The following is a 7,833-nucleotide window of genomic DNA, read 5'->3' as shown; positions in this document are numbered from 1 at the left end:
ATAAACATTGGAAACCAACGGATCTAAATTGCACAACCCTGAAGATGGCTCGAGTAGATGTTTTCACCTCGTGGGTGTGTTTTAGTTTGAAGTTTGGTCCACACTTGAGACACTGAGTCAGGATATCTTTGCCTTGGCTGCTTTTTGCCTGTTTTTTTTTTAAATCATCTGTTTCTTGTGAGTGCAATACCACATGACTGGAGTACCCCTTGAAGCTTAACTACTGTTATAAAGGCCACACCACTTGGACTATTCCAACTCCCCTCTAAGAGTGGTATGTTCCTTCGCCCCAGTAGTTAATGAAGGCCACAAGAGTTTTTTCTGAGTTCTAGTAGTTAGGCCAATTAAGCAACCACACAGGAGTTATTTGTGGGGTCAGATCAGTCTCAATAATTGCAAATGCACACAGATTCACAAATGCGCACAGAACAATTCACAAATATATTCGATTTACAAATGCACGCAGAACGATTCACAAATACATTCCAATGCACACATAAATAAATTACGATTTATATAAATGTAAAAAAAAAATCACATATATTTCTGCATTTGTATGTATTTCTGTGTGGATTTTTCTATTTGTTTGTGGATTTGTATGTATTTGTTTGTTCCATATTCATGTTCTCCTCCACACCTGGCACACCTCTTTCCTTTGCACACGTTTGCCACATGCCCAAATTCTTGGCAGTTGAAACATCTCATGGGTTTTGGCGTATATTCCCTTACTTTGTATTTAACAAATCCAAAAGTTCCACTGGAATGTCTTTTACATCAAACTCTACCACAATTGTTTCAGTTTCCCTTTTCTCTACTCCTCTTGTCATTCTCTTAGCTCTCTTAACTGCTCTGTTACGTATTCTCAAGTTCTCAACCAGATCCTAATACTAACACTCAGAGGCACTCCAGATATCACTCCCCTGCCGCCATTGGGCCTCTGCTCTCCCACTTTCACAACTTTAAGCACCTTGATTTTTCCAACCATGTCAAGCGTCTTTGCCTTATCTATTTGTGCATCACTGTTGCATCCAATTAAGAGATTTCCATCTCCCAATATCCTTGCATACTTCACTTCTCCGACTTGTGCTCTAATTATTTTGGTCAGTTTTAATGGGTCTATTTTCTTTACTCCTCCTTATAGTATCACTACATTTAGCATTTTGCCTTTGGCTCTCCAACTTCCTCTTCCTTTTCTTCACTCTGTTTCACCCAAACTTGTTTCATTCTTTTTCTTTCTCTTGCGATACGCCGACTTCTTCCCTGCTTCTTTCCACTCACTCTCCTTCCCACTTCTTGTCTCTTCCTCACTTAACTCCATGCTATCACTAAACCCTTCTTTCCCTGCCAGGAATTCCTGCAAGGAATACGTGTAAGAATACCGTTCTGGACCTATACAGGCTGTCGATTGGTTCTCGCAGAGTATTCCCACAGCCAAGTCCAGATGTCTGCAAATCCAAAGTCAAATTCCTTTAACTTAAATATTTGTCCAAAACAACCTCTCCCCTCAGTAACCAAACTCGAGCCACATCTCCACCTTTTTCTCTCCCTTTGTTGTTTTGAAGAGAGACGCAAAGCAAGACAGGTGACCCGAAAGTAACACTATTTCAAAATAAAAATCAAGGCAGTAGAATGACCGTATGCAAGACATTTTTATTTACAGTCCATGATGTATTGTTTGAAAAAAATAAACCAGGTCTGGCAACAGTATTGGGAGCAGGAGATGAACAGGAGACACCTTTATTCCTTACAAAGCAGAGTGGGTAGTAGCCTACAGTAAAGGGAGGGAGGAACAGCTAACGTTGGCCTGATTGAGAATGGGACAGACATATCTGAACAGCCTTCTATTCATCATAACAGGGTTATGGGAGCAGTGCCAGCAGACAGAGAAAGTGCAGCTACTGATGTCATGATACGGGCCAAACAAAGACCCTGCAAAACTTACCCTACTTCTTCCCAATCTATTTTTCACGTCACGTGACTTTGCATATTGTCCCATCATATAAACTGTTTGAAAAGCAATGATAATGCAACTGTGGGACGTTATCACAGTGGCAGTCATTGCTATGGGGGTCCTCAGTTTCCCTCTCTGTCTCCTCAGCAGGATCATTTGTAGTGATGAAGAAATTAGTTTTTTAGATTAGTCAGTAACCTAAAGCAATGCCTTTGCAAAAACCTTATTCTTATAAGGTCATTTTCAGTTATATGTTTACATTGATGATATTTCACATTTCCATACTGGTAAACTAATTTAAATATGTAATTTGTATCATTTTAGATTATATACGTCAGGTTGTGATAATTACATAATATATTGCTGTGTTCAATGAACATCATAACAAAAGTAAAAAGGCCATTTGAAAGTACTGAAAAATCAGTGCATATGATTTTATTTTTGCATATATTTTCAAGGCCTTGTTTGCCATTTTGAACCTATTGTAGGGCCGAGAATCAAATCCAAATATTTGATCAATGATTCAAATTAAAACGTTCAAACTGAATTTTGTAAAAACATCATACAGGTCCACAGAATGGTCTTGCCTGCAGAGCTGAAAAAGGCTTTTGTCCATTATTAATACAAGTCCAAAAGCAATCAAACTAAATTAAATACTGTCTTCTCAAAGTGACCCATATTTATAGCTGTAGTGAAAAGTCATCTTACTCAGCTAGTGCTCATGGTTTATTCACATACCGCAACTTCCCTGATGCCAGTATTTACTGGTGTTTACCAGAATAACATTAACCAAGAAGACTCAGTGCACACAGCTTGACCATAGAAACACGCAGGTAGGGGAGAGCGGGGTTGGTTTTGTATGGACACCAAATGACCTTAAATAGTAATGAAAATAATTTGCTCACTGAACAGATTCAGGTGTTTGCTAACAATTTATTGAGTTCGTTAGAGCCCAACCCAAACGTAAAAGGCACAATTTTATTAAATATACAAGGAGTGCATTTCCCCATAATTCTGCCTATTCTGGACGGTTGGGACACCATGTTCTGGGCTTCCAAAATATCATTTTAATTGAAACATTTGCTGTCTAAACTTGAACACCTTCTATTTACAATGTCTCCTGTTTACAGATTTCTTTGAGAAAAATAAAACCGAGTCAAAAATCAAATTGTATACCATACTTCTTTCTGACTATAGCTAAAACTGTCCCCATGTTCCCACCGACCACTCTACCCGGCTAGAAAACATTGCTGACAAACAAGGAGCGAATCTGCCAAAGTTGCAGAGGAGGAACATTTTCTTCATTGTTCAGATTGTGTGAACTAAACATTGTCCGAGGGAGGAGGGTGTGATCTTGAGGGACAGTTTGTTTCTGCCTTCCATTGCTTGAGGGAAACTGACTGACCAGCATTTGTATCCTTTTGTTGCTTTATTTGTAATGTTTCTTATATTCTACATAGTTAAACATTACTCATCAAATGACCAGGTTAGTGAAAAGCTTCACATAGGGATGGACCGAGGGAATTTGGACTCATAACCTCAGTATTTCTAAAGTTGACGTTTTGTGTGGATGAATTGTGTTTCTCTTTCCAACATCTCTTGTTTCCTATTTGGCTTTACACTGAACTTCATGCTGAACAGGCCAGAGATTGCATTGAGCCTCTTGAAGTACCGACTTGCTTGGGATTCGTCCTGTATTCTGCACAGCTGTTTGGCTGGAGGGGAGCCACCTGTAGGGACAGAAAGTGGAAATAAACTCACTGTTACTCCAAGAAACAAAAGAGCGGATGGGAGGGAAATGGGGGAGATTGCAAAGAAATGCTTTTTGAGACATTAGGATGTAATAGTTTGAGTAATGAAAAAGTTCTTCTGACCTCTTTTCCCAACTGAACACTATACTGGACATAACTCAGGGTCTTGCTGTCCTGGTCCTGGTTTGGGATGTTGGTCCGGCTTTTTGATGCCGAAATAAAATTGAGACCAGTGATGAGACAACAGTGCAGCTTCCAGTTGTTTCAGACATATTATATGAGACAGAGTTGATGCTAAGATTGGTACTTTTAGCTAAGTAAAGGATCTAATCCATAAAAGTATAGTGACCAATACCACAGTACTCCATGTCACGCATATAAAAACCTGTCAATAAAAGTACATCAGCTCAATGTAGTACTTTAAGTACTGAGTAGTGAGTATCATGTAACAATATTAGTATACGGCTACAACTAATTATTTTCATGATTGATTCATCTGACAATTATTGTCTTGAACACTTTTATTTTAATCTATAAAATATCAGAAAATATGAAAAAAAACCATCACAATGCTCTAATTTTGTAATATTTAAATGTTCTAAACAGTCTAACAAGAATAAGATGCGGCAGTAAAACTTTACAACTGAAAAGTTGGAAACAAAATGTTGACATTTTTGCTTGAAAGATGATTTACTGGATGAAAACAATTAATGGATTATCAATTTCTAGTGATCGACTAATTGATTAATTCACTTATTATTTCAGCTCTGATTAATACTGATGCATCAATGTACATTTTACTGTTGCTGGTGTAGGTGAAGTCTATTTGGACTAGTTTAAATTCATAGTTTAGTCCAGTGGTTCCTAAAATAGGCCCCTCCTATATATTAGGGTCTGTGAGATTATTATTAGGACAAAATGATTTTGCACAAATCTGTGCAAAATCATCTTTTGGACATTTTAAGTGGCCCAACTAGAGAATGGTCTTTTGAGGGGTCACAAACCTGAGATGTTAGGACCCACTGGTTACATTTTTAACATTGCATTGTATTTTATAAACTTATCCATGTTTTCTCTGTGAAATCTTAATCTGAAATGTAAGTAAAACTGTCAAATAAACAAAGAGCAGTAAAAGCTACATTTCTCTTTCGAATTCAGTGGAATAAAAGTATAGATTAGCATTAAGGGGGAAAAATAAAAATGAAGACACATTCTACCAGTGCATGTTAGCGATAACTACAACAGCTACACATTTGTTATTTTACTCCCCACCTCTTTCCATCACATTCTGTTTCTGTTCGTCTCTCTGATTTCTTTGATTTTCTCCCTCTCTTCTTCATCCCTCACATTCAATTCTTCTCCATCTCATCATTTTCTTACTCTAATTTCCTGATCTCTTGTCCTCGGTGAGTTTGTCGCCCTCTGTCTCTCCTTCCAGGCTCTTCTGCCTCTGACTTTGCTCTTCTCTTTGTTTCCTTCTCTTTGTCTTGCCCAGTCTTCTGCAGCATTAGTTGCTAAAATGCCAGACCTTTCTGCCCTCTTACCCTTTCTTTTCGTTTTCATTCAGAAGGCCAATCTACCAACATTGTTGTTTAGATGTAAACAACTGTAAAATTCTGTGGCTAAAATATTGATAAAATATTATAAAGTATGAATACAATATTATAAAAAATAAATATTATAAAATATGGATAAAATAATCCCATTGAGACAGTTAAGGTTGCCAGATTTGTGTGCAGACTCATGTGCTAAGATTAACGCAAAGAGGAAGACCACTCTTTCATTTGCTAAATAAGGAACCGTATTCAGCATTCTCAATGCTCCTGATTCAAACCAGGGTCACCCCGAATGCTCGGTGTACCTGCAGCTCCAGCAACATGAAAACAACTTGTAAAGCTTTTTGTTGAAATGAGAAACTTTATGCTAAGTTATGACTAAACTCAGCTAATATTTATTATTTCTTTTTTTTGTGATGGTGACAAGAATAGACCCTTTTCACAGCAGCCATTTTGACTTGTTAAAGCAGGAAAAGCACAGGTGGAAGCATGATTGATGGCTACGTTCCATTTAGGTTAGCCAGCTCCAGGGTTCTGTATATTGTGCATGTTCACTCACTACCAAGGCCTACTGGGCCACTTGAGGGAATAGAGCTATCCTTAATGTTTGTTAAATCTTTTCTTTTCCTGCTTTGACAAGTCAAAATGGCGGCTGTCAAAAGGGTTTCTGCAATAATCCATCGACATCATTTAAATTCCCATGATTCAACGGCAACTTTTTTTTTTTTTACTAGAAAGAAGATAATGGACAATATCGTAGAGTGTGAAACAAATTCAGTGAATAGAAGATACAGAAATGTCGAACGATGTAACTGCCACACGATCACACGATGACCACAGATGGGGGAGGGTGGAGGAAGCCGTTGTCCGCAAAGATTAAGAAAAGGCACATTTCTTTTTTTTACACTGCTTTAAAATATAGCTATATAGAGTCTATGAATAAAGCACATAGAATATGTAACTTTTGTAATGATGATTACGAATTACTACGACAATGACTATAACTTCCACACGCGGCACTAAATGATTACTCACCTGTAGAGGCAGACAGCTGTAGTGATTACACATAGAAGAAATCCAATTGCAGCTGTGATGTATAGAGAATACCACAGTGGACTGATTTCTGCACAAAATCAGATTAGTGAATTAATTTAAGTACAGTATCAGYTTTGAAATGTGCTGCGTCTGGTGTAGAGATGAATAGCCGTGTTTTGTGCTCCACCTACCTTCGTGTTCCACAGTCACATTTAAATTCCACTCAATAGCCCTTGTACGTTCTATGCCATTTAAAAAACATCTGTAGGTTCCTGCATCGTCATGCTGAACATTAGCAATATTCATCTTTGAAGGTAAGCTTTTGTCTATTGTTATTTTGTGAGAAGTGAAATTTGAAAAAGTATTATTAAGTAAGATTGAAAACACAAAAACAGATCTGCCTCTGGTCCATTTGATTTGCGTTACATTTCTCTCGGATATGTTGCAGGTGAAGATGACGGAGTCTCCCCTGGACACCAGCTCATCCCTGTGCTCAACTGGATCAATCTCTAACATTGGAGGAAACAACCAATCAATACAAATATAATCTATAATTACATTTACACAATTGGCATGCATAACAATCACAAATATTCACTGTACCTGCAAAGACTTGGCACATAACTAATAGTTGAATGGAGAGAAGAGCTGCTTGGTCTCGGTTGAACATGACCATCAGACTGACAAAGACTGACTGAAAGTTCAGCATCACGTCTGAAATGTATTTGAGGAAGAGGCACAGAGAAAAGGAAGTGCTTATTTCCTGGTTAGTTAGATGGTTTGTCTGCTCAGAACTTAGTTACGTGTTGTAAGTTTGAGGAGCAAAGAAACATTAATTCACATGAGAGTCATACAATTGGAACATTGAGAATTGAAACTCACTCCTTCCTGAAAATAAACTTTAATAAATATATCGTTAGTAATCACTTTTCTTATTTCCTTTTCCTCAGTCATGTCATGAACAGAATATAAATATGTGGAAAACCACTTCTGCGAAGTGCTAAACACATTTTAGCCACATAGTGTCCGTAAACTTTTGAGTGCAACTTCACAAGTGACTGATGCTAGTAACCATAACCATAACCAGGTCTTGATAATGAGACTCTTATGGTGCACAATATGATATAAAACAACAAATATTGTACTGCGGTATAATGGTGTGAAAACCTCAGGTGTTAAGCATGAATAGACCTTCACACAGAGACAATCACAGAAGACATTTTGACAGGCCACAGTAGGATAAGCACGGGTGTGAATAATAAAATTCTTTGTGCAGAATTTGTGTAGAACATGAGCCGGGTAGGTGCTCTGCTCCACTTCACCTTGAAGAGAAAGGTTGAAGAAAACTTTCTATCACTCATCTGTGAATGCTAAGAGAAGATAGTACTGTACCAGATTAGACTTCAAATATGATTTAACAAACAACAAATAACAAATAACCTAATTGACTTGAAATACCATGCCTGTTAACCTGCAGACCCCATCAAGATTCATCTATTTAATAAGAACACACACGCAAAGGCTTTGGAGCTGTATAAGA

General features: G+C 37.7%; 1 long non-coding RNA gene across 3 annotated transcripts; it reads right to left on the bottom strand.

Moving 5' to 3' along the window:
- Positions 1-1,652: 1,652 nt before the first annotated feature.
- On the bottom strand, positions 1,653-6,974 carry LOC116395436 (uncharacterized). 3 transcript variants are annotated; one of them, XR_004213510.1, is made up of 4 exons: positions 6,897-6,974; positions 6,485-6,802; positions 3,826-6,381; positions 1,653-3,681 (listed from the first exon to the last, which is right to left on the bottom strand). It is a non-coding gene; the product is annotated as an uncharacterized LOC116395436 (long non-coding RNA). The 3 variants fall into 3 exon arrangements; XR_004213511.1 differs by having other exon boundaries at positions 1,654-3,904; positions 6,294-6,381; XR_004213509.1 differs by having other exon boundaries at positions 1,653-6,381.
- Positions 6,975-7,833: the final 859 nt, after the last annotated feature.

The sequence above is a fragment of the Anarrhichthys ocellatus genome, unplaced genomic scaffold (assembly GCF_004355925.1).
Source record: "Anarrhichthys ocellatus isolate YVR2014 unplaced genomic scaffold, GSC_Weel_1.0 scaffold47, whole genome shotgun sequence".
NCBI classification, from domain to species: domain Eukaryota; kingdom Metazoa; phylum Chordata; class Actinopteri; order Perciformes; family Anarhichadidae; genus Anarrhichthys; species Anarrhichthys ocellatus.
Note: the sequence above shows the minus strand (reverse complement) of the source record. Positions and strands in the feature narration are given on the sequence as shown.